This window comes from Schistocerca gregaria, chromosome 1, assembly GCF_023897955.1.
Source record: "Schistocerca gregaria isolate iqSchGreg1 chromosome 1, iqSchGreg1.2, whole genome shotgun sequence".
NCBI classification, from domain to species: Eukaryota; Metazoa; Arthropoda; class Insecta; order Orthoptera; family Acrididae; genus Schistocerca; species Schistocerca gregaria.
The window spans coordinates 672,740,236-672,768,003 of record NC_064920.1 but is presented as its reverse complement, the minus strand read 5'-3'; the positions used below and the strand labels follow the sequence as shown (position 1 = coordinate 672,768,003).

The window sequence follows — 27,768 nt, the reverse complement described above, 5'->3', positions numbered from 1 at the left end:
CACGGAAGCAGTGTATTGAATAAAAAGACGGTTAATACTTGGCTCCAAACAGGTCCTGCAAACGTGACGTCACGCGCTATTTCCACGACCGCAGGAACTGCTGTCGACTTTCGTTACCGTTCGATGTGGGCCTCTCTCGCACTCAGGTACACGGGTGAAGACTCATGCGACGGCAAGCCATTTCTATTGATACTGGCAGCGACAGCGACAGCCAGCAATGTGCGCGTAGCACATGTGGCCTTCGGCCGCAATGCTATCTGTCGCTGTGGCTGCCAGTATCAATAGAAATGGCTTGCCATCGCATGAGTCTTCACGCGTGCACCCGAATTTATTTATTTACTTCATTCAGGTGTACGTGTGAAGATGCGTTCAAGGCACACATGTGCCCACTTACACAGGTTAATAGCGTTGTCTTTAGACCAGACAGCAATTACACTTATACAGTGTGTTACAAAAAGGTACGGCCAAACTTTCAGGAAACATTTCTCACACACAAAGAAAGAAAATAAGTTATGTGGACACGTGTCCGCAAACGCTTACTTTCCATGTTAGAGCTCATTTCTTTGCTTCTCTTCAAATCACATTAATCATGGAATGGAAACACACAGCAACAGAACGTACGAGCGTGACTTCACTTTGTTACAGGAAATGTTCAAAATGTCCTCCGTTAGCGAGGATACATGCATCCACCCTAGGGCGCATGGAATCCTTGATGCGCTGATGCAGCCCTGGAGAATGGCGTATTGTATCACAGCCGCCCACAATACGAGCACGAAGAGTCTCTACATTTGGTACCGGGGTTGCGTAGACAAGAGCTTTCAAATGCCCCCATAAATGAAAGTCAAGAGGGTTGAGGTCAGGAGAGCGTGGAGGCCATGCAATTGGTCCACCTCTACCAATCCATCGGTCACCGAATCTGTTGTTGAGAAGCGTACGAACACTTCGACTGAAATGTGCAGGAGCTCCATCGTGCATAAACCACATGTGTCGTACTTGTAAAGGCACATGTTCTAGTAGCACAGGTAGAGTGCGGCTGCAGCAAGCACTGACAAGTTAATGTAACTGCATGTTGGTTTCCCACTCTTTTACAATTTAGCAGTACTATTATACACCCTATGACAAAAAAAGGACGCACCCCGAAGGAATTGCCCGAATGGGACGGAAATCCTCACATGTGATATACATGTACAGACTAAACAAATGATTACGATTTCAGGAAAATTGGACGATTTAATAAAGAGAAAGAGTTTCACAAATTGAGCAAGACAACAACGTGTTGATCTTTCTCTGGCCCCTATGCAAGCAGATATTCGGTTTGGCATTGATTGATAGAGTTATTGGATGTTGTGAGGTACATGGTGCCAAATTCTGTCCAATTGGCACATTAAATGGTCAAAATCACGAGTTGGTTGGGGGGCGCTGTCCATAATGCAATGTTGTCGGCCAAGGCAGGGTTTGTCAAGCACGAAACAAGCACTAGGAACTCTCACCGTATGAGGGCGGGCGTTATCTTGTTGAAATGTAAGCCCAGGATTGATTGCCATGAAGGGCAGCAGAGTGGGGCGTAGGATATCGTCAACATATCACTATGCTGTAAGAGGTCCACGGATGACAACCACAGGGATCCTGCCACAAAAAGAAATGGTACCCCAAACCGTCATTCCTGGTTCTTGGGCGATAGTGAAATTGGTACTCCACCGCTGTCCAGTGTATCTCCAGACATGTCTTCGCAAGACATCGGGACTCAGTTCTATCCTGGCTTATCACTGAAGACGGTCGACTCCATTCAAGGAGATTCCAGGCAGAAGTCGTGTCTGGAAACGCTCCAGACAGCGGCTAGGGTTTCTACTGCTTATCTTTGAGCTTGCCAGATCCTACCTTGGCCAGCAATGTCGCCGGATTTCTCCCCAATTAAAAACGTTTCGAGCATTATGGGCAGGACGCTCCAACTAGCTCGGGATTTTGAAAATTTAATGCGGCAGTTGGACAGAATTCGGTACGATATCGCTCAGGAGAATATCTAATAACTCTATTAGTCAGTGCCAAGCGGAGTAATTGCTTGCAGAAGAGCCGGAGGTGGATCAACGCGTTATTTAATTGCTCTGTTTGTAAAGCTCTTTCTCTTGAATAAATCATCCAATTTTTCCTAAATTGTAGTTACTGAATTTGTTTCTCCGTACGGGTAATCACATCTACCGATATCTGCCCCATTCGGTAATTATTTCGTGGTGCGTCGTTTTTTTCTGTCTTAGAGCGTATTTTAGAGCAAGTGAAGTTATCTTGTAGTCAGAGAAGTGTTGACTTAAGTCGATAATAATAGAAGTGGAAGATCGTTATGTGACGAGTGTTGCAACCGTAAGCATGAGAGAGGCTTAGGGTAGAGACTATACAACACCGTTGTATCAGATAATGATAGGGACCATTCTATAAAATTGAAGCTTAAGAGCATTTCAGGAGAATGGCTTAAGAATGTTTTTGCAATTATATGTGTAATTTGAGAGTGCAACTAAGAGGTGATTTATTTCAACAAACCATTCTGTTGTGCTCTCCTGTTATGACAACATCCACTTTGTAAACTCGTTGCCTTCTTTTCTTAAATCAGAACTTTCTGCAACCGTAAACGGCCTTAGACTTAGAAAAAGCTTTTGACTGCCATACACTCTTTGAAATTAAGAATTTATCAGGGATGAAATACGGTCAGGTTTATATAGAACTAGCTGGAAAATTCGGCATTGCCCGAGCATTCATTTTGCCGATTCTCTATTAGAAACGAAACCTTTTATGTACTTCTGCAGTAGAGTCTGTGAGAGGTGATCCTGAATAGTTTTTGTATGATGGGTGCAGCTGTTTCCCAAGTGTGCAACGAGATTTTGTAAATGTCTCTACGGCAACGCTTCTTAATAGCTCTATAGACGGTTGTCATTTTCAACTACAGCCGTTTGCGCTTCGTAGCTGAAAGTTGTCACAAGCGCAGCCAGGTATAACGAACTCTTTAAGTAGACTCGACTGTAGGAGTGTCTGAGCAGTAAAGAATCAATCTATTAAAACTTCATTCATAATGCGGCACTTTTTTCACGCATCTGAGTGATAATGACGTCATATCTATTGAAACAGGTGTCGCACAGTGATGTACTTCTATAGGTATTTTGAGTTGAATACGCGGATACTGCCTGTGAAATATATTGCGAGTAGATTAGTAACAAAGAAAACCCGCCAGATTAGCCGAGAGCGCTAATGCGCTGCATCAAGGACTCGGGTAGGCGCGCCGGCCCCGGATCGAATCCGTCCGGCGGATTAACGACGTGGGCCGGTGTGTCGGTCAGCCTGGATGTGATTTTTAGGCGGTTTTCCCTTTAGGTGAATACCGGGCTGGTCCCCACATCCCGCCTCAGTTACACGACACGCACACATTTGTAACACTTCCACACTATTTCATGGTTTACACTAGCCGCAGACAGCTGGGATACACTGATTCCGTCCTGGGGGGTATGGGGTGGCGGCAGGAAGGGCATCCGGCCATCCCTTTAAATTAACCTTGCCAAATCCGTTGTAACCACGCCGACCCTGCGAACATTGCGGGACACAGGAGCAAGTTAAAGAAAGGAATTAGTAACAAAGAAGTGATAAACTTAAATGTCAAGCATGATGCCGCGTTTTCCTCGCGTCACATTGTTTATGATGTCATATTTCGTGAACTATGTTAAGAACATGGTTCTTAATCACACAATGATTGTTGCCTGACAGTAAGGGATACGTGTACAAAGCTTGGTTGAAATAGCCCAGTGGTTTAGGTTCAAATTGCTCTGAGCACTATGGGACTTAACATCTAAGGTCATCAGTCCCCTAGAACTTAGAACTACTTAAACCTAACTAACCTAAGGACATCACACAAACCCAGTCATCACGAGTGGTTTAGGAGGAGACGTGGAACATACATACATACATACATACATACATACATACACACACACACACACACACACACACACACACACACACACACACAGAGAGAGAGAGAGAGAGAGAGAGAGAGAGAGAGAGAGAGATACACACACACAAACATACATACATTTATTTTTATAATATGTATGGATTTGTACAAAAATTATATTGCTGTTACAAGTATCGAATTACAAGAACGCAAGACAGTAGTTGAATTAATGAAAAAAATAGAAGTTTACAGAATATTGGAACTGATTCGTGACTTGATCGAAAATTGTGTGGCCGACAGAAGTTAGAAAGCTATTTTTACGCTGAGAAATAGTCAGATGAGTACTTCAGGTGTACTCCACGGAAGAATTATTAGAATCTTTACTGCTCACTATGTGCTGGATAACATCGGAGGCTCAAGGAGGTTGCACGCTAATATTTCTCTTGTACAAAGGGAAGTCTCACGCCTAAGAATTATAACTAAATGCTCGATAACCTACTGAGGATAGATAGACCATTATGTAACGTGCAAGATCCAAACAAACACTGGTCGCTACACGTGCAGAACGAGAGTCCAGATTCGAGTCGGCAATGACTAAACGCGGATGGATTAGCTGGAGAACGTAATGGTTACGTTCGGAGTTTATTCTTGGCCGGTGAAGAGGGCGGCGAGTGTCTTCGCAGGAGAACTTGCGAGTCAACCGTTTCGTAAACACTTCGCGTTCCGAAGAACTCCGTATAGCGGAGCGACCTGCCCTTGTCTACGTTTGGGTGGACGTATATACCGTTTGACGCCGTGGTGAACGCACATCGCAGTCAGCTCCTTGAGCGGCCTCCAGTGCTGCGTGCGGCTTCTGTCGGGCTCCGCCTCCCATAAGGTTTGTCATAAAAGGCGCATATAAACTAGGCCAACGAAGGCCAGTGAAGGGCAGAGGCCGGATTCGGCCGAACATTGGTCGCCAATACATTGGCGTTCGGCTTCTCATCCACACCAAACGAAGGGCTTGGGTTCAAGGAATTCGGTCATGTAGAATCGCAGCTCGATCTGATAACTTGCCGACGTTGCTCCCGTTTTGGTGTTGTTAGAAAGTAGCGTTTTAATTACAATTTTACCGGCCGATTTTATAATGTAAGATGAGGATTTAGCAGCCATCACACGTGAAGCATTTATTTTACTGTAACACGCTAATCATCATAAAAGAAGCGACCTCTCTTTTGAAAAGTAGGGAGGTGAGTGATGGGACAAAATTAATGTCTGCCTTAAAGCTGAATTGGAATATGGGCTATTTCGTAATTTTTTATCTAATGAAAGCTACTGATTTCGAATTGTTATTCAACTGTGGGGGCCCGTAAATTTCCAAAGATAACGCCTCTTTTAGAAGATCTGTACCTACAGCAGAAAGTTAATCGTCACTTTTAGTTTTTTTTGTTCAAAAATGGCTCTCTGCACTATGGGACTTAACTGCTGTGGTCATCAGTCCCCTAGAACTTAGAACTACTTAAACCTAACTAACACACACATCCACGCCCGAGGCAGGATTCGAACCAGCGACCGTAGCGGTCGCGCGGTTCCAGACTGTAGCGCCTAGAACCGCTCGGCTTTGTTTGTTCTCTTTGTAATTCGTGGGGAAAATGTGCCAATCAAGACACCGAGTTATTTCCCTCCAAGCGTCTGGTCTTTTCAGTTTGTTTTTATAATCACAGTTCATAGGGCCCATAAAAATTACCGTTCACGATAAAATTATATCAGCTTTAATGCTCTCTCCACATTCCAATATTTTTAAACACAATAAATACACATCCATAGCGAGAGCAGACATTGCCTGCGCGGAGGGAAAAGCGACTGTTCAGGTTAAATTTTTCGGAACAGCCACAAGTCGCACTCCGTATGTTTCATTCACTGGTTTCGCTCTTTACTTTAAATTGTAATTTCCGAAGTTCTGATGATACTCTTGTTAAATTAAGGAACGAAATGTGTCAATAAAACATACGAATTGCGACTTGCAGCAGTCCCGAAAAACTGATAATACGCACTGCTGAACGAACAATCGAACCGGCGTCCGCACTTGGAGAGTGTTACCAACGCCACGACCTGGCTTTGACGTTACCGCCAGCAAACCGAATCGCAACAAAGGCCAACCGCTTCGACGGTTCCGATTTGCCGCCCGTACACACTAACAAGGGAACCTCCCCATCGCACCCCCCTCAGATTTAGTTAAAAGTTGGCACAGTTGATAGGCCTTGAAAAACTGAACACAGATCAATCGAGAACACAGGAAGAAGTTGTGTGGAACTATGAAAAAATAAGCAAAATATACAAACTGAGTGGTCCATGGGCAAGATACGCAACATCTAGGATAACGGGAGCTCAGGAGCAGCTGCGGAACGAATGGTCGTTGGTTCAAGTCTTCCCTCGGGTGAGAAGTTTACTTTCTTTACTTTCGCAAAGTTATGATCTGTCCGTTCTTTTATTACGTCTCTGTTCACTGTAATAAGTTCAGTGTCTGTGTTCTGCGACCGCACCGCAAAACGGTGCGATTAGTAGACGAAAGGACGTGCCTCTCCAATGGAAACCGAAAACGTTTGATCGCAAGGTCATAGGTCAACCGATTCCTCCACAGCAAAACACGTCTGATATATTCTATACGACACTGGTGACGGCATGTGCGTCACATGACAGGAATATGTTGTCGACCCACCTAACTTATACACTTGGCGAATGGGTAAAAAGATTCTTCTACCTTGCCCGATTTAGGTTTTCTTGTGGATGTGATAATCACTCCCAAAAAAGTGATGAAAACATAAAAGTTTGTCACATAAACTGCAACAAATGAATGCAACAGCTTCACAGTCGCACAGTTTTCCCTGTGCGCTGTCAGAACATATGTTTTTAACGTTTTCAAATTTTTCCGTTTGTAGACCGTCAAATCCTGCATATGTCCAAGAAAATCTGAACATGTCCTGGAATTTTGGAGAGCGAAGTTGATTATGTGTGAGTGCCTGAACTTCGATAATTGTCTGAAAATAAAAAGTTAAACTTTTCGCTCGAGGGAAGACGTGAACCAAGGACTCTCGTTCTGCAGCTGCTCACGCTAACCACGGGACTACGGAGCTTCTGAACTGACACTCTCCTTGATGTTGCATATCTTGCCCATGGACTACTCAGTTTGTATATTTTGCTTATTTTTTCATAGTTCCACACAACTTCTTCCTGTTTTCTCGATTGATCTGTGTTCAGTTTTTCAAGGCCTATCCACTGTGCCAATTTATAACTAAATCTGAGGGAGGTGCGATGGGGAGGTTCCCTTGTAAGCAAATCTCTGCCCTACGAAGCCACTGGCTGTCGTTCGTTGGCCCAGTACGTACGCGCCTCTATTCATGCCTTCGCCCGGTAGTAGATCAAACACCTCAGCGTCTTCGTCACTCTATGATGAGGATACACGAGACCCACGGACTAACAGCTGACTCACTACATAAACAAACGTAACGTACTGCACAGGAATAGGTGAGGGGACGAAGTATCGTTTGATTACATATGAAATTAATCAGTCAGTGAAAACCGTCACAATCGTTAAAATGGCTAACGGAAAGATTTTGGGTTTAACAAAAGAGCTGGTAGTATGAAAAACATGTGACAGACTAAGATTTATTGGATGAATTCAAAGCTTACGTAATTCATCGATGAAACATGTGGCTTACAAAATCGTTGCTCGATTAGTTAACGGGTTTTATTTTTCAGTCTGGAACTTTTACCAGGTAGTATTACGACACAAGACAGGAATGACTGAAACAAGAACAGTGCGTTCCTTCTCCTGCTTGTTTAGCAAGCGCAAACCATTACTAAAATGTTCATGAGTGTGGCTCGAAGTAAGCTGCAATGTGTGAAATTGTCTGTCCGTTCTTTCGAGTTACTTTACTGCAGCAACTTGTTTCGCAGCAGTGAAAAAAAGAAATTCTCGAAATAGAGTTGTCAAATTACTTGCACTAGGTGTTACTGTACAGTAGTCTCACTACATTTGCAGATAAGGAAACTCGTTCCCTTAAAACTTCCGTCCACAATACACACAAATGATATTTGCTATGGGTGCTCGTTTGTGTGTTCTTTTTTTCCGCTTTGCACTGACTGTCTTTCTGGACAACTAACAGTTCGTGAGACCATTTTGTCGCCCGTGAGAATCTCAGTCACTATCTGTTCTGTGTATGGAATCCTAATATTAAGCACGAAATCAGCGTCGAAAAAGAGGTCCAACCCCTAGTCACGAATAAGGATATGAAGGTACGTCAGGGAACCTAGTGAAGTAATCTCGTTTGTGTTATTTTCACTAGATGTGAGCCACAGGTGAGACATAGTTGAGAATTACATATGGTGTCACTCATTTACACAGAAAAGAGGCGCTGAAAGTGCGCCCACTTGTAAGGTGAAATGACTCGAGAGAGAGAGAGAGAAAAACAGAGAATAACTTCTGTTCCTGTCTTAGCGCTCTCAGAAATTCTGAATACAATTGTAGCCACGCAGAGTCGATTTAAGGCTCAAGCGAAACAAACCACCGCTTGAGTCACCAAGCTGAGAGGGACTCCCGAGACGCTACAACTGTGAGATTTCTACTCAGGTCGTGTCACAGTTGGGGGGCTTGGGGCGGCAAGGCGAGGGCGGAGCCAAGGGCGCCCTTGAGCGAGATATAGTGAGTGTTAGAACTTGTGGCGAAAACTGACACGGGTGCAAGTGTACGAGGGAAAAGAGGGAGGGAGGCGGCAAATGGTGACTAGCTTGAGTGGAAAAATCTTCTCTACATCTACATCTACATCTACATGACTACTCTGCAATTCACATTTAAGTGCTTGGCAGAGGGTTCATCGAACCACAATCATACTATCTCTCTACTATTCCACTCCCGAACAGCGAGCGGGAAAAACGAACACCTAAACCTTTCTGTTCGAGCTCTGATTTCTCTTATTTTATTTTGATGATCATTCCTACCTATGTAGGTTGGGCTCAACAAAATATTTTCGCATTCGGAAGAGAAAGTTGGTGACTGAAATTTCGTAAAAAGGTCTCGCCGCGACGAAAAACGTCTATGCTGTAATGACTTCCATCCCAACTCGTGTATCATATCTGCCACACTCTCTCCCCTATAACGCGATAATACAAAACGAGCTGCCCTTCTTTGCACCCTCTCGATGTCCTCCGTCAATCCCACCTGGTAAGGATCCCACACCGCGCAGCAATATTCTAACAGAGGACGAACGAGTGTAGTGTAAGCTGTCTCTTTAGTGGACTTGTTGCATCTTCTAAGTGTCCTGCCAATGAAACGCAACCTTTGGCTCGCCTTCCCGACAATATTATCTATGTGGTCCTTCCAACTGAAGTTGTTTGTAATTTTAACACCCAGGTACTTAGTTGAATTGACAGCCTTGAGAATTGTACTATTTATCGAGTAATCGAATTCCAACGGATTTCTTTTGGAACTCATGTGGATCATCTCACACTTTTCGTTATTTAGCGTCAACTGCCACCTGACACACCATACAGCAATCTTTTCTAAATCGCTTTGCAGCTGATACTGGTCTTCGGATGACCTTACTAGACGGTAAATTACAGCATCATCTGCGAACAACCTAAGAGAACTGCTCAGATTGTCACCCAGGTCATTTATATAGATCAGGAACAGTAGAGGTCCCAGGACGCTTCCCTGGGGAACACCTGATATCACTTCAGTTTTACTCGATGATTTGCCGTCTATTACTACGAACTGCGACCTTCCTGACAGGAAATCACGAATCCAGTCGCACAACTGAGACGATACCCCATAGCTCCGCAGCTTGATTAGAAGTCGCTTGTGAGGAACGGTGTCAAAAGCTTTCCGGAAATCTAGAAATACGGAATCAACTTGAGATCCCCTGTCGATAGCGGCCATTACTTCGTGCGAATAAAGAGCTAGCTGCGTTGCACAAGAGCGATGTTTTCTGAAGCCATGCTGATTACGTGTCAATAGATCGTTCCCTTCGAGGTGATTCATAATGTTTGAATACAGTATATGCTCCAAAACCCTACTGCAAACCGACGTCAATGATATAGGTCTGTAGTTAAATGGATTACTCCTACTACCCTTCTTGAACACTGGTGCGACCTGCGCAATTTTCCAATCTGTAGGTACAGATCTATCGGTGAGCGAGCGGTTGTATATGAGTGCTAAGTAGGGAGCTATAGTATCAGCGTAATCTGAAAGGAACCTAATCGGTATACAATCTGGACCTGAAGACTTGCCCGTATCAAGCGATTTGAGTTGCTTCGCAACCCCTAAGGTATCTACTTCTAAGAAACTCATGCTAGCAGATGTTCGTGTTTCAAATTCTGGAATATTCCATTCGTCTTCCCTGGTGAAGGAATTTCGGAAAACTGCGTTCAATAACTCCGCTTTAGCGGCGCAGTCGTCGATAACAGTACCATCGGCACTGCGCAGCGAAGGTATTGACTGCGTCTTGCCGCTTGTGTACTTTACATACGACCAGAATTTCTTCGGATTTTCTACCAAATTTCGAGACAATGTTTCGTTGTGGAACCTATTAAAGGCATCTCGCATCGAAGTACGTGCCAAATTTCGCGCGTCTGTAAATTTTAGCCCATCTTCAGGATTTCGCGTTCTTCTGAACTTCGCATGCTTTTTCCGTTGCCTCTGCAACAGCGTTCGGACCTTTTTTGTGTACCACGGGGGATCCGTTCCATCTCTTACCAATTTATGAGGTATGAATATCTCAATTGCTGTTGCTACTACATCTTTGAATTTGAGCCACATCTCGTCTACATTCGCATAGTCAGTTCGGAAGGAATGGAAATTGTCTTTTAGGAAGGCTTCTAGTGGTACTTTATCAGCTTTTTTAAATAAAATTATTTTGCGTTTGTTTCTGATGGATTTGGAAGAAATGGTATTGAGCCTAGCTACAATGACCTTGTGATCACTAATCCCTGTATCAGTCATGATGCTCTCTATCAGCTCTGGATTGTTTGTGGCCAAGAGGTCAAGTGTGTTTTCGCAACCATTTACAATTCGCGTGGGTTCGTGGACTAACTGCTCTAAATAATTTTCGGAGAATGCATTTAGGACAATCTCGGAAGACGTTTTGTGCCTACCACCGGTTTTGAACAAGTCTTTTTGCCAACATACCGAGGGTAGGTTGAAGTCCCCACCAACTATAACCGTATGAGTGGGGTATTTATTTGTTACGAGACTCAAACTTTCTCTGAACTGTTCCGCAACTGTATCATCGGAGTCTGGGGGTCGGTAGAAGGAGCCAATTATTAACTTAATTCGGCTGTTAAGTATAACCTCCACCCACACCAATTCGCACAGAGTATCTACTTCGACTTCACTACAAGATAAACCACTACTGACAGACACCAACACTCCACCACCAATTCTGCCTAATCTATCTTTCCTGAACACCGTCTGAGACTTCGTAAACCTGCCGTGGAGTGGAAAAATCTTCTCGAACCTGCCGTGCAGCCACAATCGGTAAGCCATCTGCTGAAAGAGGTGGAGGAGAGGTAACACGCTTTAGCTGACGATCAGTCTCTTGCAAAGAGTCTTAGCCGTGAATGGCAAGAAAATTTAGATATTATAATTAAACAATGCTTACGTTGATGCATGTAATCTGGCATCTAACAGTGCTGAAAATTCCGTTTTGCACCCAAAGTGTTGGTGACTGATGCAGATGTCGGTATTGGTGCTCCGGGCAGTCGTCCCACGTGTGGCCCCTGCCTGGACTCCAGCTAGACTTTTCTTCCAACACAGCCGTGCTGTGGCTCGCGTTGGCCCTGTTTGTAGGTTTCCGCCCTCTGTTGCAGGCCAGACGGTATCGTTTAGTTGGCACGGTTGCGGTTGTTTGTCTTCTTCTCGTCTTGACTGGCGCCACTCGTTTCGCAAGCGTTGCCTGTCCGCTAGTGGCAGCAGCGGCAGTTATCGATATCTAGTAACTGTTGCCCTATCTTTGGGGCCACGTCGTTGTTTTTCCGAGTCGTGTGAGTGTGCGAGTTTGGTTGGGGAATGAGGAGAAGCCGGGTCCGCGTAGTGCGGAAACACGCTGGGACTGCTGGCGGTACACATGGACTGCCAGATGGAAGAGCTGTTGTCACGAGAGTACACGACCTCGTCGTGAACTGGATCCAGCAAACTTTAAGATGAGTTCATTTCAATCCAAGTAGAGCGGAGTTAGTCGCCCGTGTGGGCCCGCTAGTACGTATGTGATGTTGTGACAGATTATCATCGCACGGTCATGTGCAGTTTGGTGGATCTATGTACCGCTTAGTACTTGAAGCCCCTACTGTGTTAAAAGAACTCAGGTCAGTGATTAGACGGTGTGGTTACTCAAATGTGAATTAATAAAGCAGTGAAGAGGTTTGTTTCATTCTGCCAACGATCGTCAGAGTTGTCATAGTAAGTTCAGTGTGCGTTTGTGTGCCTAATGAAATTGATGTCACTCATTTGGTACTTGCTTTTGGCTCGCTTGCGATTGTTTCCGCAATGACGTGTGGTTGCTGATTCTGGTTGGTTTTGCCTTACACGCAAATCGAGTGGGGTTTTAGTTACTGTTAGTTTGTCTGGTGTTCTGGGCTGTGACTTTTTTGTCCAGGTTTTCGGATTTGTGGACTCGGACGGAAATCTGGTAGTGGTTCCTTTCTCGTTCCGGGCGCTCGAAGCACAGTATTCTGGGGACATAGAACAGACCGCCGGTTTTGGTATATTCTTCTATCGTTGCTTGTGGTTTATTGGACGTCAGGTAGCTTCACCAAGATTATCATTAGTCATTCGTTAGACTGCCACTAGTCTGAGTTGCCATCTTGCGAAGTGAATGCAACTCTTGGCTGCGCATCTCATCGCGCGCGAAAGTGTTTGTTTCTGGACCTGCTCAGAGGTCGATTCCTGGAGCACCGTCTGTGACTGGTTCTTGTGTTTTGTTATTGTATTATTTATTACCATACCTTGTAATGACGACATTAAAGGTTATGTATGTCTACTTAATAGTTCCGGTCGCCTTCTGGAATGAATCTAGCAGTTGTGCCACAAGGTTACCATCATCTTATTTCACCCGTTTGGTGGTCAGTTGCTTGTTTCTTTTAATTAACCTTTGCTAGTATTTGCTGTTTTACAGCAGGTTTCTAAATTTTTTATATAATTGCCGTTCCTGGCGTGTAAGGCCTTCAGCCGTGATCACAGTGGCTTGTTTTTTTCCATTATCTGTATTTTATGGTGATTTGCTGGCTTGTTTTTTTTACATTATCTGTATTTTATGGTGATTTGCTGGCTTGTCTTTTTTTTACATTATCTGTATTTTATGGTGGTTTGCTAAACTGTAACGCACTGAAAACTATTATTTACACATTTGTTTATTCCTTCATTAATAACGTTTGGTATTTTTTATTTATTGTTGAGTCTGGAATTACTGTTTTAAAAATAAATGTGTAACTGTAAAAGTTAACCAGTAGTAACTGACTACGGCCTCGTACACAATCGTAACCGAAACCTGCCAGCCTTGACCATCAGGTTCCACCATCCTTCACTTCTTTTCTTCATTGGAAAGGGGGGGGGGGGTGGAGGTGATGAAGAGCACACGAGCTTTTCAGCCACAGATTTGCTTTACGCTGCTTGGACTTCACCTGATCGTTAGTTTGAGATGAACATTATGTGTTCTGGTTTGAGAGGTCCCGGCCAAAAAGTTGAGGTAACCAGCTCTAAACGTTCGCTGGGGTTGTATAGTTTGTGGTTGTTGTGTCTCCCTGCTAGCTTTCCTTCTAACAGATCGTTAACTATGCTTGTGGTTTGTCTCGCCGCAGTTTTCTTCTGTTTTACAAACGCGCTGAGCTACTGTCTTTTTTAAATTTAAATGTTACAGTTTATCGTTTAATAGTCCTATCGTAAGAATAATGACTGAATCCTGTGTTACTTGTTATTTTAATTAGCGTTCCTTTTAATAATTTGGCATTTGCTTTATCTTATTTAGAGCATTGGTGCTTCAGAGACTAAATATCACTAGACTTTCAAACATAATAAGGACCTTAACAAACTCCGCCGAATTCAGAATCTTGCTTAAAGTGAAACATTGATATTCCTACATCCAATAATATTTCACGGGCTGGTTTCAGTCCAGTCATCAAGTGCGTACGAGACAACTCCTCAGAACTTCTAAAGAACTGAAAAAGACTAGGCCAGGTGTTGAAATGGTGCAAAATGGAATCGCCATCTCATCTACGAATCCAGAAACAAACTATCAATGAAGCATGGCGAGAAAACATCAGAAATCGCACTACTGCCGTTATTGACTTGCATTTCAGTTCTCATAATATTTAAATAAGAGAGCAAGCATATCTTTCAGCTCCTCAGTAAACCAATCTGTGGCCACAAGTAACATGGAAGCTCTCTGTTTTATAAATAAAAGATACCAAGGAATCTGGGCCGTTAGTTCAATATGCGATTTATTTTGAACATGTTAATCACAACAGTGCCAACGACCGTCAAAATTAATGCGAGAGGACTTCAGTGTTAAATTTTTATAGTACAGTTTTTCAGAGAGCGAAAAATCCAGAACGGGAATGAGCATCATCAAGTATGGACCACACTGTACAATGTATAACATTATATAAAAAAATTGTTGCAATTATGTCAGCATGGACGTACGTTAGCAAAACCACGGAAGATTTCTTCGCATAGTTTTTGCTATGTTAACACTTGCATGGTGGATTTTTGTGTACCTCAGAGTAGGCTGAGCTTGGCTTATGCTCAATAGCAATGCCGTTCGTATGGCCAGTTTTTACCTGTTTGGTGTTTTACAATCACTACAAGATAGAGTAGGTTTATATTTTACGAATGCGGCAATAGGTTTTTTCCTCGCGTTTCTTCCAAATTGAATGTTTGTGTCATTACATATTAAAAGTCGGAGAAGATGCTTCTGCTGCAAATACGCCTCTGAAAGAGCTTCAGCGTATAATGCCAGTCTTAAGTAATTCACGGCACTGAGCCAGCAACAGTTCGGACACGTGGGTTCTCGGAAACCTCTTTTTACAGGAGTATTTTTGGGACGGCTAGTATCCCTGACGGCATAACCTGCGTACTGTCCGAGAAGAAATTCCATAAGATACCCGTGAGTGCTTGTATGCACATTGTTCTTAGGGGAAATAATTATCGTCTTGAGTGACGAAGAACAGATAAAGACTACAATATTCTTAAAAGCTCGAATAGATACACTAAGTGTTCAACTACCGTAAGTAGTCTGTACGGCATCATAAACTAAAAATTGCTAAGATTTTTGTGTATATAGCTTACTAACTAATTTCCTTCATAACCATTATCGATATAGGGTAGTACATTACTCTAACTGAAATGCGTTGTCGGTGTTTGTCAGGCGTCATTACTGAATTCAGTCTCCCACATAATAATAATAATGGCGTGTGACGAGAGCCTCCCGTCGGGCAGACCGTTCGCCGGGTGCAAGTCTTTCGATTTGATGCCACTTCGGCGACTTGTGCGTCGATGGGGATGAAATGATGATGATTAGAACAACACAACAACCAGTCCCTGAGCGGTGAAAATCTCCGACCCAGCCGGGAATCGAACCCGGGCCCTTAGTATTGACAGTCGGTACCGCTGACAACTTTTTTAAAATTTTATTTTGCCTCATTTCGTTCGTTTTCGTTCGTTGTATCTGGTCTGGGCGGACGTCGAAAGACACCCGTTTCAGTTCGTTGTTGATCCATTAACTCAGTTTTTTTTATTACAGAGAGCAGCTAGCCCTCTGACCGAATACGCTGAGCGACCGTGCCGGCTTGCTCAGCTACCGGGGGCGGACAGTCTCCCACAGAGCTACTACGAGGGATATCAATAAGTAACGCAACACATTATTTAACTCTGCCAGTTTCAATTGAAAAAAAATCAATATTTATTGTGGGAAATCGTGCAGTATTCCAGGTTCAGCCTCTATAGTTTCATGAAATTCCGACAGGTGGCGGTGCTATACGCAGCCGTCACAATGGTGTTTCTAACGGAGGTGCGTCCCAAACAGAGAGCTGTCACTGAGTTTCTTTTGGCGGTAAACCAAAGTGTCAAAGCTATTCGTAGGAGCTTGCAGAATGTCTACTACGGAGACCTGGCAGTGAACAAAAGCGCGGCGAGTCGTTGGGCGAGGCATCTGACATCGTCGCAACAAGGTAGCGCAAACCTGTCCGATCTCCCGCGGTCCCGGCCGCACACAGCTGTGACTCCTGCATTCTGGGACTTCAATGTGATCATCGCCAGAAAAATGCAAATGAACTTCTCCTCCTGTGTAACAACGCGAGGCCTCACACAAAGCTACGCACCAGAGAGGCGCTCATAAAACGTCTTTGTATTGCTCTTCCTCATCCACCCTACAATCCTGATCTCGCACATTCTACTTCCATATATTAGGCCCACTGATGGATGAAGGAAGCACTCCGCGAGTAGCAGTACGTGGGTGATGGGAGGTTACTGCCGAAGCAAGAGGTTGGCTCAGAATTCGACCAGTAGAGTGGTACCCTAGAACCGCTCGGTCGGGGACAAACTTCAGGCTGATAAGATGTCAGAAGAAGCATGGTGAGCAGCACCCTGCACGTACACCGCATTCCAGCGAACACACACAAACAGATTGGCCTCCAGTTTGGTAAAATGATCGTTCCCCGGTCCAGCCCACAAATGACACCCTTTTTGGTATAGTCACAGAAGCACTTCAGACACCGGAAAAAAACACAGGCAGCCTGTCCGAGTTCACTTTGCAGTGTTTGGAAACAGTGCTGTAGCTCTTGTCTTCGTATGCAAGGAACTCATTTTAATTTGGAGCGGGTTGAGAAAAGAGTACACCTTGAGCACTTAGGACGGTGTCTCCATTAATTGAAATCACGAATATCCTGCGTCCTGAATGGTAGTTCCTTCCCAAAGCAAAATGCTATCCTTACAGTTGCCTGTCCGAATTTTTCACGTGCTACACGATGAAGAGCAACAACACAAGCACGCAATAGGTCTAGATTACCTTTTTCTGCAGTTCTGAACGTTGAAACGACACGTGAGACAGAAGAAGAGGAACAAATTCCAGAATTCCTGGTTGGTTGGATTGTAGATTAAAGGGACTTACGCATAAGTGTAACATCAAAATGTGAATAGAGCTTCAGGTAAGATTTCAAGATGATTATTTCTTTGAGGAAGATTTTCAGTTCAAGAAATGACTTTTATCCTCCAAGAAGTCTTAGATCCGCAGAAGAATTTTCATTTTTCAAGAAAAACTAATATTCTTCAAGAAGATTTCAGGTTTGCAAGGGGTACATTAATTCCCAAGATGATTAGTAACACTTTTATTACTTTTTAATACACTGATGGAAGAAAATCGCAGCGCCAAGAAGGAGTTGTGCGACAAAACCGAAAACTGGAATGATTGTTTCTAAATCTGAAAGATGATGTTTGTTCAAATTTCGTATCACTCGCATAAAATTGGCGCTAGTAGCTCTACTACGAGGACGTAAATCAGGTTTGCTTTAAATATATGCTGTAATGGTCGTGGGCGTCAGTTAGTTCTGATATTGTATCTTAGTCAAAAATGCCTCTAAGGTGACAAAGACGCCATTATCAACATCTCACTGAGTTTGAACGAGGTCGTATACTAGGGTTACGAGAAGCTGGATGTTCCTTCTGAAGCACTGTAGAAAGACTTGGCAGGAATGTAGCCACTGTGTAAGACTGCTGGCAGCGGTAGTCATGGGAATGTACAGACGCAAGATGACCGAGCTCCGGACGGCCACATAGCATTACCGAGAGGGACACCATTGTGTTCGGCGTATGCATCCGCAGCAGCAATCTGAGGTGCGGTTGGCACCATAGTATCGCAACCAACTGTTACAAATCGGTCATTTCAAGGCCAGCTCCGAATCAGGCACCCCGTACCGTCCATTCCACTGATCCCAGACACAGCCATTTCCAATTTCGGTGGTGTCAAGTGGGAGCTTAGTGGAGGCATGGGTGGGGGACTAACATGCTTTCTGAAAGAAGCTGGTTCTGCCTCGGTGTTAGTGATGCCCGTGTGCTGAGGGCCTGCAACTAACTTGCTGCATGCTAGACTCATTGGACCTGCACCTGGATTTATGGTCAGAGGGCCGCGTGGGATTAGCCGAGCGGTCTCAGGCTCTGCAGTAATGGTCTTTGCGGCTGATCCCGGCGGAGGTTTGAGCCCTCCCTCGGGCATGGCTGCGTGTGTTTGTCCTTAGTATAATTTAGGTTAAGTAGTGTGTAAGCATAGGGACTGATGACCTTAGCAGTTAAGTCCCATAAGATTTCACACACTTTTTATGGTCAGAGGTGCGATTTCGGACGGCGATAGAAGCATTCTCGTCGTTATTCCGCGCACCCTGGCTGCAAAGTTGTACGTCAGTCTGGTGATTCGACTTTTTGTGCTGCCACTCATGAACAGAATACCAGGAGTTGTTTTCCAACAGGATAACGCTCGCTCACAATCCGCTGTTGTAATCCAACATGTTCTACAGAGACAGCGTAGCGTCATACACAACCAGCGTTAAGCGTACCTAAATTGGACGACCAAGTGTAACAAGCATAGAACTCCATCCCATAAATGGCCGTCCGGCATGTATACAACACATTTGAAAGTTTGCATTCGACATTCTACCGGTTACACCGGTATTAATGCACCATCATTTCACATTGCAATGGCTTATCTCGCGCTTACGCCAGCCAATGCTCTTGCAATATTAATCACTTACCTACAGAAATGTATTCCCGAAATTTCATGAATCTACATTAATTATTTTTTAGTGCTGCAAATTTTTCCGTCGGTGTATTTAACGTTATTCCTTGTAAAAAGATGTCTTATTTAAAAAAAAATACTGCGAATGCAATATTTGACATGAAGTCGACTCGGGAATTAGAGTGGTTTGTAGTACGTTTGAATGGTTCAGCTACCAGGAAAAAGGATGAGGGTAGTTTACTCCTAACTTGGACTACTGGTGGTTTGTGGATTAGGGGCGTTCAACGACGAATCAGTATTGATATACAAGCAGCATATCACGTCCAAAGCGATGAACGTTTCTTCAGACACTCCATCTAACCTTCTGTAGTCCCACTTGTGTTGCTTTTCGTACTGTTCATTTCCTACCCGTGGAGCTAGATCGAGCTGTTCGAGTTCTGACCCAACGTATAGTCAACATGAAACTTTCTGGCAGATTAAAGCTGTGCGCCGGACCGAGATTCGAACATGGGACCTTTACCTTTCGCCGGGCAAGTGCTCTACCATCTGAGTTACCCAAGCACGACTCACGCCCCGCCCTCACAGCTTTACTTCTACCAGTACCTCGTCTCCTACTTTCCAAACTTTACAGAAGTTCTCCTGCGAACCTTGCAGAACTAGCACTCCTGAAAGAAAGGATATTGCGGAGACATGGCTTAGCCACAGCCTGGGGGATGCTTCCAGAATGAGATTTTCACTCTGCAGCGGAGTGTGCGTTGATATGAAACTTCCTGGCAGATTAAAACTGCGTGCCGGACCGAGACTCGAACTCGGGACCTTTGCCTTTCGCGAGCAAGTGATCTACCATCTGAGCTACCCAAGCACGACTCACGCCCCGTCCTCACAGCTTTACTTCTGCCAATACCTCGTCTCCTACCTTCCAAAATTTACAGAAGCTCTCCTGCGCAGGAGAGTGGTTCAGGAGAGGGGGGAGGGGGGATGGGGATATAACTCTGCCCACGTGCCATCCAAAACTTTAGAAAAGTAATTTCACCTCACATTAAACAAAAATTAACACATCGTTTAGTCCTGCCAAATCTTTACCACTGTGGTGTTGTTCAACATGGCACAACTAGTGAAAACTTCAGACGACTCGAAATAGCGATGTACGGTTGCGTAAGATATGTGTGCACAAGATTCGGTTGTTCGATCGTATCAGCCCCTCCTATACTCAGTTAGGCTGGATGCGACACGACAGTCGGCGTGATTTTCTAATTCTCTCACCGATTTCTTCGCCACTGGTGTCCTCGGCACCTCTCCTCATGTACCAGATACCTTCCACAATTGTATAATTGCAATGCCAGATATGATACGTCCAGCATCCTAGCTGCACCTTGGCACAACAATAAATCTTTCTCCACTTCCTTCTCTATTTCACCCATACGATCTTGGAAGAAATTACCCTGTAACCTGTTTCTTATCCAAAACCATTCTGAATTCAAGAGGAGATTAAAGCTTTATCTTTGATCATCGGTGTAGCTTCCATCTCGGTATATCCCAGATGTTTTCTTTTTATCCAACAGCGAACCACTATAGCACACTGTACACTTTCTACGCCTTTCGCGTCCCTTTCTGCTTTTCTTTTCTTCATTCCGTTTCATCTGCTACTCTTATCCAATTACTTATCGCTCTTTCTCTGATCAGCAACTTCTTCTTCACATTGATTGTTTTTTATACTGTTTTCATACTTTCTGTTAGATGCCTCTATAAGAGCCGAGAAGAACGTGAAGAGGAAATTACTAAATGTTAACAACTATGAAATTTCGTTAATTCCACGTATTCATTAATGCACGTAATGAGGAAATTACTTCATGTTAATAATAATGAAATTTTGTAAATTCGACGTGTTCATTAATGTACAGGTCTGTTCGTAAGTACCTCCGTGGTTACAGAAGACGACTGAGCGCAAACTAAAAGACATACAAAATTATAACACTTATCAATGGATAGAGCATCTCTCAAGTTTCGATTCGTACTGCGTGTCGTGGTGTGGTGGCATTAGAGGGAGGGGGAGGGGGGTGGGGAGCAGCAGTACAAGAGAGACTTCACTCCTGCGTACGTTTTTAATACATTATTTTATGACGTTTTAGTTGGATTCACGGATGGGTCTAAACAGGGGGACTGCCGTCAGTTGCTTTGCTGTTTTCCCTGACTGTGTCCTCAACATCCGACTGCCTAAAGACTTCCGAAGCGGAATCATACGCGATCTTGCAGGCATGGAGCAGATGATACGTGTTTAAAATGCTGAATTCCTTGTCTGTTCCGAGTCCCTCAGTGCCCGTCACTCTCTACAACACTTGTACAGAGCAGGTAGACTAGTCCAGAATATCCAGGTGGCCCTCCTCCAGTCACGGAGACTAGGAAAGGAGGCGTCTTTCTGCTGGGTGCGAGGGCGCATGGATACTGCGCGGAACGAAAGAGAGGAAGTAGCAGACAAGGAGGCGTGCCGCGATACTGTCAGTTCAGTGTGCCATCCGTTTGCGTGCTGTAGCCTCGCTGTTGAGATACAGAGTCATGCGTCGATTGGAAGAAGAGCGGTTTGAAGAGACAGACAAGAAGATGCGTCTACTTAAGTCAACAGGGCAGCCGTGGCCTACTGTCTTCCAGCCACGCAGGCGGGATGAGGTACTTCTTATTCGTCTTCGCATAGGCCACAGCCTTATGACGCATGGCTTCTTGCTATGACGAGAGGATTCTCCAATTTGTGGCCCACAGATAACAGTGTGCCACATTTTATTAGACTGTATTTTGTTTTCGGATCATAGAGCGGCAGCTCATTTGCCGACAGATGCCGTCTATTTTAACTAACAATAAATGGAATGTAGCTAAGACTTTTTAAAATTTTGTGGTCTAACTTGCTGACTAAAACTGTAGGACGACGTTTTCAATGTGTTATCGGGGTGTTCCTCGCAAGCGATGAGTCAGCAAAACATTGCTGTGAATCGATTTTAGTTTTCTTCCAGTCTTTCTTAGTTCTACTGAACAGTTTGAGAATATTTGAACACTTTAATGCCATCTTCTATGATGAGAGCTACTGTGACTGTGCAGGTGATCGTGGGTGAAATGGGGGGAGGGGGGGGGGGGGAGCGCTACACTCCGGACATACAGGCGAATTATCCGCTCCATACGGTCACATCTAATGAGTTAGCGCCTGCAGATGGGCATCCCAGTTAAAAAATTTCCAAAGCAGGCAGCTGTCGCACCTTCTCGGGAAATTTGTGCCAATAACTTCAATGAATTGCACATACACACTGACGTTCCTCACGTCACAAACAGTGCCCATTTTCAGTACCTGTAATTTGAGTTAATAACTTGAAGAGATGCTCTGTCCACTGATGTGTGTCTATTTTCTGTATGTCCACATAATTCTCAGGCACTTGTCCTCTGAAACCATCAAGGTACTTAGGAATCACTCTGTACATATTATTATTATCATTATTGTTATTACTATTATTTACTGCACATGTAATATAAAATTGTAACCCTTACTCACTGAGGAAGTCTGGCTAGATCTAAAAGAGGGTCTGAAGGTCTTGATCTTGTCAGGTGAAATAAACGCATAAATAAATAAAAAGCAGTGGGAAATATGGAAGTCTAGTGAACGCGTAAATATATTTGTTTGTGTACACAGAGTAAAGTCGATGATTTGCTTGACATATGCGGTATAGCTGCGTCACTGACAGTCGCAGGTAGCACGATTTCCTGTAACTGATGAACGCAGAAATTCACATTACGATTTCCGTGAAATACAATTGACTGTTCGAATTGACCTCGTCCGTTCTCCCCTGGCAAATGTACAGTGCTGACTAAGCCCTTACGCTTTTCGAAACAATAATTGCCAAGAGCACTGAAAGACCTAAGTCGAAACAAGGTCCCGGAAGTAGTAGACAGCATTCCATTAGAACTACTGACAGCCGTGTGGGAGCCAGGCCTAACAAAACTCTACCATCTAGTAAGCAAGATGTATCAGACAGACGAAATACCCTCAGACTTCAAGAAGAATATACTAATTCCCATGCAAAGACAGCAGGTGTTGACAGATGTGAAAATTACCGAACTTTCAGTTTAATAAGCCATGGCTGCAAAATAAAACACGAATTCTTTACAGACGAATGGAAAAACTGGTAGACGCCGACCTCGGGGAAGATCAGTTTGGATTCCGTAGAAATGTTGGAACACGTGAGGCAATACTGACCCTAAGACTTAAGTTAGAAAATAGATTAAGGAAAGGCAAACCTACATTTCTAGCATTTGTAGACTTAGAGAAAGCTTTTGACAATGTTGACTGGGATACTCCCTTTCAAATTCTGAAGCTAGCAGTGGTAAAATGCAGGGAGCGAAAGGCTATTTACAATTTGTACAGAAACCAGATGGCAGTTATAAGAGTCGAGGGGCATGAAAGGGAAGCAGTGGTTGGGAAGGGAGTGAGACAGGGTTGTAGCCTATCCCCGATTTTATCCAATATGTATATTGAGCAAGGAGTATAGGAAACAAAAGAAAAATTCGGAGTAGGAATTAATTTCCATGGGGAAGAAATAAAAACTTTGAGGTTCGCCGATGACATTGTAATTCTGTCAGAGACAGCAAAGGACCTGGAAGAGCAGCTGAACGGAATGGACAGTGTCTTGAAAGGAGGATCTAAGATGAACATCAACAATAGCAAAAGAGGATAATGGAATGTAGTCGAATTAAATCGGGCGATGCTGCGGAAATTAGATTAGGAAATGAGACGCTTAAAGTAGTAAATGAGTTTTGCTATTTGGGGAGCAAAATAACTGATGATGGTCGAAGTAGGAAGGATATAAAATGTAGACTGGCAATTTCAAGGAAAGCGTTTCTGGAGAAGAGAAATCTGTTAACATCGAGTATAGATTTAAGTGTCAGGAAGTCGTTTCTGAAAGTATTTGTATGGAATGTAGCCATGTATGGATGTGAAACGTGAACGATAAATAGTTTAGACAAGAAGAGAATAGAAGCTTTCGAAATGTGGTGCTACAGAAGAATGCTGAAGATTAGATGGGTAGATGTTATAACTAATGAGGAGGTAGTGAATAGAATTGGAGAGGAGATAAATGTGTGGCACAACTTGACTAGAAGAAGGGATTGCTTGGTAGGGTATATTCTGAGGCATCAAGGGATCACCAATTTAGTATTGGAGGGCAGCGTGGAGGGTAAAAATCGTAGAGGGAGACTAAGGAATGAATACAGTAAACAGATTCAGAAGGATGTAGGTTACAATAGGTACCGGGAGATGAAGAAGCTTTCACAGGATAGAGTAGCAATGGAGAGCCGCATCAAACCAATCTCTTGACTGAATACCACAACAACAAGAAGCCATTCTTTTGGGTACGCCACACGCATGCTCAGTACATGGCGCTACCCACAGAATGGTATTTTAAATCGTCGCCTTTGCTCCTCTCTATCATTGCCGCATGTAGATACAATGTTTCTGTATCACATGTTGACAAGTGTTCATTCTTCATTATCAAGCAGAGGGGAAGCAGTGTCGAACGCCACACACACTACCTCAGGCAGCGAATAGTTTTCTATCGAACCCCGCACGTGGCTGGATCTGGTGGTGGTGGTGGTGGCGGCGATATTTTCGGAAGGATGCGTCAGTAGGCGCGATGCGGTACGGGACTCGGGCCGCGGCAAGCGGTATCAGCAGCGGAGTGATTCACGCGGGCCACGCGATGACGCTACGGCAGATTTACAGCCACTTCAGCCTAGCGCAAAACCTAGCTCCCAACTTCACACCGCTGAGAACTCCCCAGTGTCCCTGCACTATGCAAGAGCATGTGCAGTCGCGTAAACATCAGGAAAACTCACTGAACTTGAAGATATTCTATATCAATAAACGTCATTTAGCTTCACATTAATCAATTTTACATTATTCCTAGCCATCTACAAACCTGAGTCTCATCGATAGTTTTTCATTGTTCCGACGTGTAATATATCAGTGCAGTCATATCCTGGTTAGGCAACGGCCTTGCCTTAGTGGATACGCCTGTTCCCGTGAGATCATCGAAGTTAAGCGCCGTCGGACGTGGTCGGCACTTGGATGGGTGACCATCCGGCCGCCATACGCTGTTGCCATTTTTCGGGGTGCACTCAGCCTCGTGATGTCAATTGAGGAGCTACTCGACTGAATAGTAGCGACTCTGGTCAAAGAAACCATCATGACGACCGGGAGAGCGGTGTGCTGACCACACGCCCCTTCTGTCGGGCATCCTCAACTGAGGATGATGACACGGCGGTCGGATGGTTCCGATGGGCCACTTGTGGCCTGAAAACGGAGTGCGTATCCTGGTTGTACGATGGATATTTCATGTTGCGCTTGCAGTTTGTAGTTTTTGCATTTTGCAAGCCTTTCTGTGCCAGTTAACCTTTGCAAAAAACGACAAAATTCTTTACGAAAGAAGTTCCTTGCTTTTAGAGTGTGTCACAGGTCTTAACTCCTTTCCCAGCGTATCACTGTGCGAGGTATTCGTCCCGTAGCACCAGTAAAGAGTCGTTGACAGTTTAAAAGATATTTAACATGTTTTTCCCTCTTTGGATCTAAGTTTCTTCATATGAAACAGCGCTTAGTTCTCTCGGGCCTGTGCTGATACTCAGTTCGACAAAAGCTCCGTCTGTTCGTAGGGATCAAACGCATGAAATGTCTCTGAAGCGGAAGTTGGTTTCATTGAAAAGGTTCAGCAGAGACACTGTACAGTAATCGAACGTCTCAGTGCTCTTCGGTTTGCTTAACGTTCTAGACTACAACTCGATAGGTCCTCATTTCGAGTTCCACGAAGAGTCGGGATTTTCAGTTGATCACAAGAGGCTACCTCACTCTCTAAGCCGGCTGTTGTGGCCTAGCGGTTCTAGGCGCTCCAGCCCGGAACAGCGCGACCGCTACGGTCGCAAGTTCGAATCCTGCTTCGGGCATGGCTGTGTGTGATGTCCTTAGGTTAGTTAGGTTTAAGTAGTTCTAAGTTCTAGGCGACTGATGACCTCAGATGTTAAGTCCCATAGTGCTCAGAGCCACTTTTCACTCTCTAATATTTCCGGTGATTGCGACTGATATGCTCAGGCTTGGACCTACAACAAGGTAAATAATTTTTCAAAACAACTTGCAGAATATTTCCTCAAAACGATCTGGAATGGCTGAAGTAGAAGCCGACGCATGAAGTCATTGCCTTCTTGTAAGTCACCGGAAAATAGACGAATTACTGCAGACCTATCTATGTTACTAAACTACTACCGCGGAACCCGGGCACGGAACTCAAACCTATTTACTGGATGCCTATTTAATGGTTTCCAGGGGCAATAAACATTCGATTTTAAATATTTCGTGTAATTTGTGACCGAATTTAATAATTTAAAACGCTGTCATAATACAGTCATTACGAGGTATAATCTTGTGTTAAACGTTTAACACAATAAGACAACTATTACAGTCAGAAACTGTGTGTTTGTCTCGAGCCATCGACAATGACGAAATGGAAATGCCCGGTCTTTTATTCATACAGTATCTGCGAATGAGAGCACTTAGTGACTTCCACAAAAACCTTACGCAAATTTTGAAACCTTTTCGGAACTTTTTCTCGCTGACGCCCCCCAAAAAATGGTGAACGGAAAAAAGTTTATCACGTACTATGTTTCCGCTGTGCATGCAGTAAAAATGTCAGCATCAGGCATGACGTTTTCATGTATTACTTCTTTACTACCTACTCCATTAGCAACACATTTTGGAGACAGTGTCCACATATACCACTGCAAAATTATATCATTGTACGACGCATAGTTTGGGAGATACGATGTCATAAACATTCAGATGCGCGATAAACTAGCTTCCGCTTAAAATGCAGCGCAAATTACCTGGTTTATATTCATACAGCGTTTCATAGTAGATCACTTAGCAACCTCTGACAAACTTCAAGCATAATTTTATAACTTTTCTAAACTTTTTATCGCTGACGTGCTTAAAGCAAATATTTAACACACAATCTTTGTAATTCGACATTTGAAGCTGTTTCATAAGTGAGTTTCGATTCTTTAAACAGTCGGGAGCTTACTGGTAGTCCAGTAGTTTGTAATCAGTAGTGCCGGATTCATAAAGGCGCTTAAAAAGTGGCAGAATTCAGTGCGGCAACAGAAGATTGTTACTATCAGAGTATCTCCCTTAGTAAAATTTTCTGATATATAATTGATGTAGAACAAGCAGTTGAATTGGTTTCTCTCTAGAGTTAATGAGCGGATTTCAGATGTGGATTTCGTTATGTTTATAGTGTAGTTTAACTTTTTCGTGTCATTTTCCTTATTTCACGGCAGATGCTTCACTGAAGTTCTTTTTCGTTGAGAAATGTTGAATACACACAAATGACCACACAGAAAAACATGACGAAGAATGTGCATCACCACTTTGTGGCCAGATGCTTCATGGATGCCCCTCCGACAAATCAATACACAGTCGGCTGCTCTGGCCGAGCGGTTCTAGGCGCTTCAGTCCGGAACCGCGCGCTGAAGCTACGGTCGCAGGTTCAAATCCTGCCTCGGGCATGGATGTGTGTGATGTCCTTAGGCTAGTTAGGTTTAAGTAGTTCTAAGTTCTAGGGGACTGATGACCACAGATGTTAAGTCCCATAGTCCTCAGAGCCATTTGAAAGCAATACGCTGCTGGAAACAGCTCTTGGAAGCCGGATACGTTTTGGATGAGAAAAAGATATAACAGACACCAACACGGCAGGAATCGTGACCAGCAAAGGAGAAATCTGTGGAAAAATCTCAAAAAGGGCGTTACGAAAGCTAAGATTAGAATTTCAAAATCACATACAGACAGAACATTTGTGAATAATGTGATTTGGTCACGTCCGGAACGTACCGAGGACTTCTAAAGGAAATGCGGCCGTACCAGGAAACTAGCCAGATTCGTGGCTGGGTCGAGAACTTCTCGACAGATAGGACGCAGCATGTTATCCTGAACAGAGAGTCTTCCACTGGTACGGCAGTAATTTTGAGTCTGCCCCAGACAAATGTGATCTATAGGAAATATTATTCGTGTCA

At 44.0% G+C, this 27,768-nt stretch overlaps 1 protein-coding gene across 3 annotated transcripts in view; it reads right to left on the bottom strand.

Annotated features, from left to right (window-relative positions):
- LOC126362599 (uncharacterized) overlaps positions 1-27,768 on the bottom strand; it is a 426,970-nt gene that overhangs the window by 316,832 nt on the left and 82,370 nt on the right. The window lies entirely within an intron of this gene.